Source organism: Anarhichas minor, unplaced genomic scaffold, assembly GCF_050575085.1.
Source record: "Anarhichas minor isolate MPS153535 unplaced genomic scaffold, ASM5057508v1 ptg000089l, whole genome shotgun sequence".
NCBI lineage: Eukaryota > Metazoa > Chordata > Actinopteri > Perciformes > Anarhichadidae > Anarhichas > Anarhichas minor.
Window position 1 is genome coordinate 250392 of NW_027466535.1, and position 12109 is coordinate 262500.

Here is a 12109-nt window from a genome sequence, read left to right on the forward strand (position 1 = left end):
AATGTAGAGCGTCAAAGAGGGGAACGTAGAGTGCCACAGAGGGGAACGTAGAGCGTCACAGAGGGGAAAGTAGAGCGCCACAGAAGAGACCGTAGAGCGTCACAGAAGGCAACATAGAGCATCAAAGAGGAGAAAGTAGAGCGCCACAGAGGGGAACGTAGAGCGTCACAGAAGAGAACGTAGAGCGTCACAGAAGGAACGTAGAGCATCACAGAGGGGAAAGTAGAGCGCCACAGAAGGCAATGTAGAGCGTCAAAGAGGGGAACGTAGAGCGCCACAGAAGAGAACATAGAGCGGCACAGAGGGGAACATAGAGCATCACAGAGGGGAACGTAGAGCATCACAGAGGGGAAAGTAGAGCACCACAGAAGAGAACGTAGCGCGTCACAGAGGGGAACATAGAGCGTCACAGAGGGGAACGTAGAGCATCACAGAGGGGAATGTAGAGCATCACAGAGGGGAAAGTAGAGCGCCACAGAAGAGAACGTAGAGCGTCACAGAGTGGAACGTAGAGCGTCACAGAGGGGAACGTAGAGCGTCACAGAGGGGAACGTAGAGCATCACAGAGGGGAACATAGAGCATCATAGAGGACAACGTAGAGTGTCATAGAGGGGAACGTAGAGCGTCATAGAAGGGAACATAGAGCATCACAGAGGGGAAAGTAGAGCTCCACAGAGGGGAACGCAGAGTGTCTCAGAGGAGAATGTAGAGCGTCATAGAGGGGAAAGTAGAGCGTCATAGAGTAGAACATAGAGCATCATAGTGGGGAAAGTAGAGCATCATAGAGAGGAATGTAGAGCGTCGTATAGGGGAACGTAGAGCGTTATAGAGAGGAACGTAGAGAGTCATGGAGTAGAATGTAGAGTGTCATAGAGGGGAACGTAGAGCGTCAAAGACTTGGACTCAGCCTCCAAACCCAAACTGTCACTGTTAAGTGCTGGTTTAAGCAGCACATGTAATGGTGTACCACGGTGTACCACAGTGTACCACGGTCCACTGGGGTTTCAGGGTTTAAAGGGGCATTCCACCCTAAAACTGAATCGTGTGCTGGAGGCACAAAATATTGAGCAAAGGTAAGAAGATGGTTTTGAACAGTAAATTCTGATGACACATATTATCTTGACGAACACGCAACCAACAAAACAACACAAAATAATGCCAAATGTGTGATGAAAGAAGTAGTGTCACGTAACGCAACAATGAAATGATGTTTCACTCTCATGACAGGAAATTTAATCTGAAAGCTTTGAACTGAAGCTGAAGGCCTTTTTTAAATACTAAATCTGGCTCGTTAAACTCCACCAGTCTCAGTCTCGTTAACTATGATCTTATGATTTTGAAGATGTTTATGAAGATATCAGTTTCATGACGAGAGTAAAACTTTTAATTAATGACGTAATTGATAATAACACTGTTTTTGACAAACAGAACAAAAGTTACAACACACTGTTTATTTTAACTATATTCAATCAAATATTCAATCAAATATCAGTATGACACTTCAATATGTTTTACATTCAATATAAACGTGTGAAGTTGTTTAAATGTTGCACATAAAAAGATCACTAAATCCAGGTTGGATTATCCTCCAGCCCTCACCAGCAGAGAGAGAAAACAACTGTTTTTTAGGGTGGGATTTCCTCCAAACACACAGCAGCCGCTGCATCTGTAGACGGTGCCAAAGTACCCACAATGCACCATGATGTGTAGATTAACAAGAAAAAGGTGCCAGGTGGGTTGACGTGTTAAAACAACACAAGATGTGAAGTCAGCAGACCTTTTGGATCTGGATTCACAACCAGAGAAGCATTAAAGCCTCACAGTCTCCTACAGAAATACAAAATAATGAGCTGAACCTCTGAGCCTCTGTGTGAGTTTATCAGATAGAGGAAGTCCAGATGTGAGGAGTAGAAGGAGGAGGCATGTGAGGAGTAGAAGAAGGAGACATGTGAGGAGTAGAAGAAGGAGGCATGTAAGGAGTAGAAGAAGGAGACGTGAGGAGTAGAAGGAGGCATGTGAGGAGTAGAAGAAGGAGACATGTGAGGAGTAGAAGAAGGAGGCATGTAAGGAGTAGAAGAAGGAGACGTGAGGAGTAGAAGAAGGAGACATGTGAGGAGTAGAAGAAGGAGGCATGTAAGGAGTAGAAGAAGGAGACGTGAGGAGTAGAAGGAGGCATGTGAGGAGTAGAAGAAGGAGACATGTGAGGAGTAGAAGAAGGAGGCATGTGAGGAGTAGAAGAAGGAGGCATGTAAGGAGTAGAAGAAGGAGGCATGTGAGGAGTAGAAGAAGGAGGCATGTAAGGAGTAGAAGAAGGAGGCATGTGAGGAGTAGAAGAAGGAGACGTGAGGAGTAGAAGGAGGCATGTGAGGAGTAGAAGAAGGAGGCATGTGAGGAGCAGAAGAAGGAGACATGTGAGGAGCAGAAGAAGGAGACATGTGAGGAGTAGAAGGAGACATGTGAGGAGTAGAAGAAGGAGGCATGTGAGGAGTAGAAGAAGGAGACATGTGAGGAGTAGAAGAAGGAGGCATGTGAGGAGCAGAAGAAGGAGACATGTGAGGAGCAGAAGGAGGAGACATGTGAGGAGTAGAAGGAGGCATGTGAGGAGTAGAAGAAGGAGACATGTGAGGAGCAGAAGGAGGAGGCATGTGAGGAGCAGAAGGAGGAGACATGTGAGGAGCAGAAGGAGGAGACATGTGAGGAGTAGAAGGAGGCATGTGAGGAGTAGAAGAAGGAGACATGTGAGGAGCAGAAGGAGGAGGCATGTGAGGAGCAGAAGGAGGAGACATGTGAGGAGCAGAAGGAGGAGACATGTGAGGAGTAGAAGAAGGAGACATGTGAGGAGTAGAAGAAGGAGGCATGTGAGGAGCAGAAGAAGGAGACATGTGAGGAGCAGAAGAAGGAGACATGTGAGGAGTAGAAGGAGGCATGTGAGGAGTAGAAGAAGGAGACATGTGAGGAGTAGAAGAAGGAGGCATGTGAGGAGCAGAAGAAGGAGACATGTGAGGAGTAGAAGGAGGCATGTGAGGAGTAGAAGAAGGAGACATGTGAGGAGCAGAAGGAGGAGGCATGTGAGGAGCAGAAGGAGGAGACATGTGAGGAGCAGGAGGAGACATGTGAGGAGCAGAAGGAGGAGGCATGTGAGGAGCAGAAGGAGGAGGCATGTGAGGAGCAGAAGAAGGAGACATGTGAGGAGTAGAAGAAGGAGGCATGTAAGGAGTAGAAGAAGGAGGCATGTGAGGAGTAGAAGAAGGAGGCATGTGAGGAGCAGAAGAAGGAGACGTGAGGAGTAGAAGGAGGCATGTGAGGAGTAGAAGAAGGAGGCATGTGAGGAGTAGAAGAAGGAGACATGTGAGGAGTAGAAGAAGGAGACATGTGAGGAGTAGAAGAAGGAGGCATGTAAGGAGTAGAAGAAGGAGGCATGTGAGGAGCAGAAGAAGGAGACGTGAGGAGTAGAAGGAGGCATGTGAGGAGTAGAAGAAGGAGGCATGTGAGGAGTAGAAGAAGGAGGCATGTAAGGAGTAGAAGAAGGAGGCATGTGAGGAGTAGAAGAAGGAGACGTGAGGAGTAGAAGGAGGCATGTGAGGAGTAGAAGAAGGAGGCATGTGAGGAGCAGAAGAAGGAGACGTGAGGAGTAGAAGGAGGCATGTGAGGAGTAGAAGAAGGAGACATGTGAGGAGTAGAAGAAGGAGGCATGTAAGGAGTAGAAGAAGGAGGCATGTGAGGAGTAGAAGAAGGAGGCATGTAAGGAGTAGAAGAAGGAGGCATGTGAGGAGTAGAAGAAGGAGACATGTGAGGAGCAGAAGAAGGAGACATGTGAGGAGCAGAAGAAGGAGACATGTGAGGAGTAGAAGGAGACATGTGAGGAGTAGAAGAAGGAGGCATGTGAGGAGTAGAAGAAGGAGACATGTGAGGAGTAGAAGAAGGAGGCATGTGAGGAGCAGAAGAAGGAGACATGTGAGGAGCAGAAGGAGGAGACATGTGAGGAGTAGAAGGAGGCATGTGAGGAGTAGAAGAAGGAGACATGTGAGGAGCAGAAGGAGGAGGCATGTGAGGAGCAGAAGGAGGAGACATGTGAGGAGCAGAAGGAGGAGACATGTGAGGAGTAGAAGGAGGCATGTGAGGAGTAGAAGAAGGAGACATGTGAGGAGCAGAAGGAGGAGGCATGTGAGGAGCAGAAGGAGGAGACATGTGAGGAGCAGAAGGAGGAGACATGTGAGGAGTAGAAGAAGGAGACATGTGAGGAGTAGAAGAAGGAGGCATGTGAGGAGCAGAAGAAGGAGACATGTGAGGAGCAGAAGAAGGAGACATGTGAGGAGTAGAAGGAGGCATGTGAGGAGTAGAAGAAGGAGACAGGTGAGGAGTAGAAGAAGGAGGCATGTGAGGAGCAGAAGAAGGAGACATGTGAGGAGTAGAAGGAGGCATGTGAGGAGTAGAAGAAGGAGACATGTGAGGAGCAGAAGGAGGAGGCATGTGAGGAGCAGAAGGAGGAGACATGTGAGGAGCAGAAGGAGACATGTGAGGAGCAGAAGGAGGAGGCATGTGAGGAGCAGAAGGAGGAGGCATGTGAGGAGCAGAAGAAGGAGACATGTGAGGAGTAGAAGAAGGCGGCATGTAAGGAGTAGAAGAAGGAGGCATGTGAGGAGTAGAAGAAGGAGGCATGTGAGGAGCAGAAGAAGGAGACGTGAGGAGTAGAAGGAGGCATGTGAGGAGTAGAAGAAGGAGGCATGTGAGGAGTAGAAGAAGGAGACATGTGAGGAGTAGAAGAAGGAGACATGTGAGGAGTAGAAGAAGGAGGCATGTAAGGAGTAGAAGAAGGAGGCATGTGAGGAGCAGAAGAAGGAGACGTGAGGAGTAGAAGGAGGCATGTGAGGAGTAGAAGAAGGAGGCATGTGAGGAGTAGAAGAAGGAGACATGTGAGGAGTAGAAGAAGGAGGCATGTGAGGAGCAGAAGAAGGAGACGTGAGGAGTAGAAGGAGGCATGTGAGGAGTAGAGGAAGGAGACATGTGAGGAGTAGAAGAAGGAGGCATCTGAGGAGTAGAAGAAGGAGACATGTGAGGAGTAGAAGAAGGAGGCATGTGAGGAGCAGAAGAAGGAGACGTGAGGAGTAGAAGGAGGCATGTAAGGAGTAGAAGAAGGAGACATGTGAGGAGTAGAAGAAGGAGGCATGTGAGGAGTAGAAGAAGGAGGCATGTAAGGAGTAGAAGAAGGAGGCATGTGAGGAGTAGAAGAAGGAGGCATGTAAGGAGTAGAAGAAGGAGGCATGTAAGGAGTAGAAGAAGGAGGCATGTGAGGAGTAGAAGAAGGAGGCATGTGAGGAGTAGAAGAAGGAGACATGTGAGGAGTAGAAGAAGGAGGCATGTGAGGAGTAGAAGAAGGAGACATGTGAGGAGTAGAAGAAGGAGGCATGTAAGGAGTAGAAGAAGGAGACATGTGAGGAGTAGAAGAAGGAGGCATGTGAGGAGTAGAAGAAGGAGGCATGTGAGGAGTAGAAGAAGGAGACATGTGAGGAGTAGAAGAAGGAGGCATGTGAGGAGTAGAAGAAGGAGACATGTGAGGAGTAGAAGAAGGAGGCATGTGAGGAGTAGAAGAAGGAGACATGTGAGGAGTAGAAGAAGGAGGCATGTAAGGAGTAGAAGAAGGAGGCATGTGAGGAGTAGAAGAAGGAGGCATGTGAGGAGTAGAAGAAGGAGACATGTGAGGAGTAGAAGAAGGAGGCATGTGAGGAGTAGAAGGAGACATGTGAGGAGTAGAAGAAGGAGGCATGTAAGGAGTAGAAGAAGGAGGCATGTGAGGAGTAGAAGAAGGAGGCATGTGAGGAGCAGAAGAAGGAGACGTGAGGAGTAGAAGGAGGCATGTGAGGAGTAGAAGAAGGAGGCATGTAAGGAGTAGAAGAAGGAGGCATGTGAGGAGTAGAAGAAGGAGACATGTGAGGAGTAGAAGAAGGAGACATGTGAGGAGTAGAAGAAGGAGGCATGTGAGGAGTAGAAGAAGGAGACATGTGAGGAGTAGAAGAAGGAGACATGTGAGGAGTAGAAGAAGGAGGCATGTGAGGAGTAGAAGAAGGAGACATGTGAGGAGTAGAAGAAGGAGACATGTGAGGAGTAGAAGAAGGAGGCATGTGAGGAGTAGAAGAAGGAGACATGTGAGGAGTAGAAGAAGGAGGCATGTAAGGAGTAGAAGAAGGAGGCATGTGAGGAGTAGAAGAAGGAGGCATGTGAGGAGTAGAAGAAGGAGACATGTGAGGAGTAGAAGAAGGAGACATGTGAGGAGTAGAAGAAGGAGGCATGTGAGGAGTAGAAGAAGGAGACATGTGAGGAGTAGAAGAAGGAGGCATGTAAGGAGTAGAAGAAGGAGGCATGTGAGGAGTAGAAGAAGGAGGCATGTGAGGAGTAGAAGAAGGAGACATGTGAGGAGTAGAAGAAGGAGACATGTGAGGAGTAGAAGAAGGAGGCATGTGAGGAGTAGAAGAAGGAGGCATGTGAGGAGTAGAAGAAGGAGACATGTGAGGAGTAGAAGAAGGAGGCATGTGAGGAGTAGAAGAAGGAGACATGTGAGGAGTAGAAGAAGGAGGCATGTGAGGAGTAGAAGAAGGAGGCATGTGAGGAGTAGAAGGAGACATGTGAGGAGTAGAAGAAGGAGGCATGTAAGGAGTAGAAGAAGGAGGCATGTGAGGAGTAGAAGAAGGAGACATGTGAGGAGTAGAAGAAGGAGGCATGTGAGGAGTAGAAGAAGGAGGCATGTGAGGAGTAGAAGAAGGAGACATGTGAGGAGTAGAAGAAGGAGGCATGTGAGGAGTAGAAGAAGGAGACATGTGAGCAGTAGAAGAAGGAGGCATGTAAGGAGTAGAAGAAGGAGGCATGTGAGGAGTAGAAGAAGGAGGCATGTGAGGAGTAGAAGGAGACATGTGAGGAGTAGAAGAAGGAGGCATGTAAGGAGTAGAAGAAGGAGGCATGTGAGGAGTAGAAGAAGGAGGCATGTGAGGAGCAGAAGAAGGAGACGTGAGGAGTAGAAGGAGGCATGTGAGGAGTAGAAGAAGGAGGCATGTAAGGAGTAGAAGAAGGAGGCATGTGAGGAGTAGAAGAAGGAGGCATGTGAGGAGTAGAAGAAGGAGGCATGTGAGGAGTAGAAGAAGGAGACATGTGAGGAGTAGAAGAAGGAGGCATGTAAGGAGTAGAAGAAGGACGCATGTGAGGAGTAGAAGAAGGAGGCATGTGAGGAGTAGAAGAAGGAGACGTGAGGAGTAGAAGGAGGCATGTGAGGAGTAGAAGAAGGAGACATGTGAGGAGTAGAAGAAGGAGACATGTGAGGAGTAGAAGAAGGAGACATGTGAGGAGTAGAAGAAGGAGACATGTGAGGAGTAGAAGAAGGAGGCATGTGAGGAGCAGAAGAAGGAGACGTGAGGAGTAGAAGGAGGCATGTGAGGAGTAGAAGAAGGAGGCATGTGAGGAGTAGAAGAAGGAGGCATGTAAGGAGTAGAAGAAGGAGGCATGTGAGGAGTAGAAGAAGGAGGCATGTAAGGAGTAGAAGAAGGAGGCATGTGAGGAGTAGAAGAAGGAGGCATGTGAGGAGCAGAAGAAGGAGACGTGAGGAGTAGAAAGAGGCATGTGAGGAGTAGAAGAAGGAGGCATGTGAGGAGTAGAAGAAGGAGGCATGTGAGGAGTAGAAGAAGGAGGCATGTGAGGAGTAGAAGGAGACATGTGAGGAGTAGAAGAAGGAGGCATGTGAGGAGCAGAAGAAGGAGACGTGAGGAGTAGAAGGAGGCATGTGAGGAGTAGAGGAAGGAGACATGTGAGGAGTAGAGGAAGGAGGCATGTGAGGAGTAGAAGAAGGAGGCATCTGAGGAGTAGAAGAAGGAGACATGTGAGGAGTAGAAGAAGGAGGCATGTGAGGAGCAGAAGAAGGAGACGTGAGGAGTAGAAGGAGGCATGTGAGGAGTAGAAGAAGGAGGCATGTGAGGATTAGAAGAAGGAGGCATGTAAGGAGTAGAAGAAGGAGGCATGTGAGGAGTAGAAGAAGGAGACGTGAGGAGTAGAAGGAGGCATGTGAGGAGTAGAAGAAGGAGGCATGTGAGGAGCAGAAGAAGGAGACGTGAGGAGTAGAAGGAGGCATGTGAGGAGTAGAAGAAGGAGACATGTGAGGAGTAGAAGAAGGAGGCATGTAAGGAGTAGAAGAAGGAGGCATGTGAGGAGTAGAAGAAGGAGGCATGTAAGGAGTAGAAGAAGGAGGCATGTGAGGAGTAGAAGAAGGAGACATGTGAGGAGCAGAAGAAGGAGACATGTGAGGAGCAGAAGAAGGAGACATGTGAGGAGTAGAAGGAGACATGTGAGGAGTAGAAGAAGGAGGCATGTGAGGAGTAGAAGAAGGAGACATGTGAGGAGTAGAAGAAGGAGGCATGTGAGGAGCAGAAGAAGGAGACATGTGAGGAGCAGAAGGAGGAGACATGTGAGGAGTAGAAGGAGGCATGTGAGGAGTAGAAGAAGGAGACATGTGAGGAGCAGAAGGAGGAGGCATGTGAGGAGCAGAAGGAGGAGACATGTGAGGAGCAGAAGGAGGAGACATGTGAGGAGTAGAAGGAGGCATGTGAGGAGTAGAAGAAGGAGACATGTGAGGAGCAGAAGGAGGAGGCATGTGAGGAGCAGAAGGAGGAGACATGTGAGGAGCAGAAGGAGGAGACATGTGAGGAGTAGAAGAAGGAGACATGTGAGGAGTAGAAGAAGGAGGCATGTGAGGAGCAGAAGAAGGAGACATGTGAGGAGTAGAAGAAGGAGACATGTGAGGAGTAGAAGAAGGAGACATGTGAGGAGTAGAAGAAGGAGACATGTGAGGAGTAGAAGAAGGAGACATGTGAGGAGTAGAAGAAGGAGACATGTGAGGAGCAGAAGGAGGAGGCATGTGAGGAGCAGAAGGAGGAGACATGTGAGGAGCAGAAGGAGGAGACATGTGAGGAGTAGAAGAAGGAGACATGTGAGGAGTAGAAGAAGGAGGCATGTGAGGAGCAGAAGGAGGAGGCATGTGAGGAGCAGAAGGAGGAGACATGTGAGGAGCAGAAGGAGGAGACATGTGAGGAGTAGAAGAAGGAGACATGTGAGGAGTAGAAGAAGGAGGCATGTGAGGAGCAGAAGAAGGAGACATGTGAGGAGCAGAAGAAGGAGACATGTGAGGAGTAGAAGGAGGCATGTGAGGAGCAGAAGGAGGAGGCATGTGAGGAGCAGAAGAAGGAGACATGTGAGGAGTAGAAGGAGGAGGCATGTGAGGAGCAGAAGAAGGAGACATGTGAGGAGCAGAAGAAGGAGACATGTGAGGAGCAGAAGAAGGAGACATGTGAGGAGCAGAAGAAGGAGACATGTGAGGAGCAGAAGAAGGAGACATGTGAGGAGTAGAAGAAGGAGGCATGTGAGGAGCAGAAGGAGGATCTTCTATATATTTATTTCATGTCTTAATGTTTTTATTGTTACCTTGTTGCTGCTGAACTGACTGATGAGTCGCTGACTTCATGTCGTATGTTTCTACGATGACGGTAAACATCCTCATCCTCATATTATATGTTGTTCCCTACGTGACGTCTCCTCTCTCCTTGTTACCTATCGCCTCACCTCCTTCAGAGGACAGAATCCCTCTGTAATTGAGACCGGATGTCTTTCTATTGGTCCCAGACTCCTGAGGAAATACCAGACACAGCTGACCTGTGTGTGTGTGTGTGTGTGTGTGTGTGTGTGTGTGTGTGTGTCTGAACTGTGACACATGATGCATAATGACATAAGTCATCTGAACTCAACGTGTTTGACTTCATGGATCAACGTGTGGAGAAGATGTTATGAAGGAAACCTTTTGATTCTGTTATTTTCATGTTAAATAGAGATGCTCTGTCGGGACGAGACGTTTCTTTTTCTTTTGAATTATCTGATATTAAATTAGAAAATAACTTTTTTATCCACACCTGCTGTTTAGTGGATCAAAGTACACAATCTGTAATTCAAGCCTAAACGTTATTTAATGAGTTAACTTATCTGTGAATATTTCACATTGAGGTCGTTACATAGTGATGATCTCTGCATGGTGACGTCATAATGTTCAGACTCCATCACATCAGCTGTGACATCATCTCAGCTTCCAGAAGACGTCACAACACGTGACGGTAGAACTCACCGCGCTGCTCCGTCTCCATCACCTCACACAGGAAGGACATCACAACGGCAAACAGTCGCCAATGCATCTGAGCTGCTGGCAGGAGCGGCCGGTTCAGCGCCGCCGGCCGGAGGACATCTGAGAGGACTCCGGGGGGGGGGGCAGGTCGAAGATTTAGATCCACAGCGAGGGACAGAAAGACGGGCGATTAAAGGATGATAAGGGGACACAGGAGAGACAGTCTCGGGCTCCAGGAGGAGACGGTCGTCCATAAACCACAGAAGAAGAGCTGAGGAGGTGAGGAGAGCAGAGAGCCTCGACTGCTTCTCCAGCCAGGCAGCTCGGAGGAAAACTCTCCATTTAACTACCTCTCTGTCAAATTTGCAATAAACGAGCTCCACTTATCCCGTAGCCATCTTTAACCCTTTACGTGCTACCGGGCCTAAGTGCTTCCATATTCCCAGTGTGATCTTTAGCCCCCTCCTCCCGGCTCCATCTGCTGGTGTTCAGGCTCTGCTCTTCAGTCCTTGTTAGAGGTGGGCAGTCAGTCGACGTGATTTAACCACAGAGAGGAAGAAGAAGAGCCGACTGAGGGTCTCTGGGATTGATTTGTTCAGTCTGTGTGGAGGCAGGTAGCAGGAAGAGATGAAGAGTGTAGCTTGAGATGAAGTACGTTCCTCTGCTTCTCTGCCTCGGTCACAACGTTAATGAACAACGTTCCCTCATTATGTTGCTTGTGAGTGGAATCTGAAGGAGGAATTCTCCTCATGAAAATGATTCATTTGTTGTCTTTAACAATCTATTTCCCACTTTAGATTTAAAGATCACATCAGAAGCACCAGTCGGTTTAAAAGGAGCTCATTCATCACGTTGAAACAAAGTTGCCTCTGTTGAAGCACACGTGTAGAGTCCAGCCTGAGCTCCGTGGGACGCAGACGCTCATGTGGTCTCAGGTGTTTGTCTCTCGTTCCTCTAATGTTCACTGTCACGTCTCTATTTGGACTCAAAGTCATCTACTCAGTGACTCACCGGATCACAGATGCAGCTTTATGTGATCGAGAGAAACTCTGTTCTAGCACACTGTAAAAAGTGAAAGGGCGAAAGAAGAACAAGAGAAACAAGAAGAAGAAGAAGAAGAACCTCAGATGTCTCTTTCACAAATCTCTCACGACACACACACAGTCGTACCAGGTGGCCGAACGGTTAAGAAAGAACCCTCAAAGGAAAAGGTCACAGGTTTGATCTCTGAAGTCAACCCTGCTGCTGCTCGTGTGTTGACCAGGAGGTCAGAGGTCAGAGGTCCCAGTAGAACATTATGCTTCAGTGACGGTGAACTTCAAAAACACAAATTTATATTTCAAGGTTTTATGTCTTTCTTTTATTGTTTTCAAACGATATTATTTAGATTAGTACTGTAATGATATAAATCAAGAGATAATTGCTCATCATGAGGACATGCTCTGAGTGGACAGACGACTATAAATGACTTCACATATAGCAGTGATATCTCTTCTCTCTTTCTTCTCATGTCACATGCTCTTATTGTTTGAATGTCAGCAGGTCTCTGGTAGACCCAGACAGCTGAAGGTCTCTTGTCTTCAGCTCCAACAGAGACGAAACCTTTGAGATGGACACATTCGCTCTAATGGGAGCTCACAGCGACCGTCAGGCTTCCTCGTTAAGCCTGCTAGTGATTTTTATTGAGATGTTTTGCAACCACAGTCTTTGTTGTGGGCCGGGCAGAGTGAACTGTGGTCTGTGCTGCAGCTGGAACGTTTAGTCAGGAGATCTCTTGTTGCTATCTGGAGCTCACTGCATCCGTCTGTTTTGCTGATGAAGAGTTCGGTCTCTGAGAGTCGGCTGTTCTGAACACGTGTCCTAAACATAGACTGTAAGAGGAAGTGGACGTAGTTCTGGTTTTGAAGCATCTAGTTTGTCGCCATCTTGTTTTTTTTGCAACCAGAAGTGACACTAGAGGGCAG

The 12109-nt window shown here is 48.0% G+C and overlaps 1 protein-coding gene across 1 annotated transcript in view; it reads right to left on the minus strand.

Annotated features, from left to right (window-relative positions):
* Positions 1-12109, minus strand: part of rspo4 (R-spondin 4) — a 52628-nt gene that overhangs the window by 10633 nt on the left and 29886 nt on the right. The window lies entirely within an intron of this gene.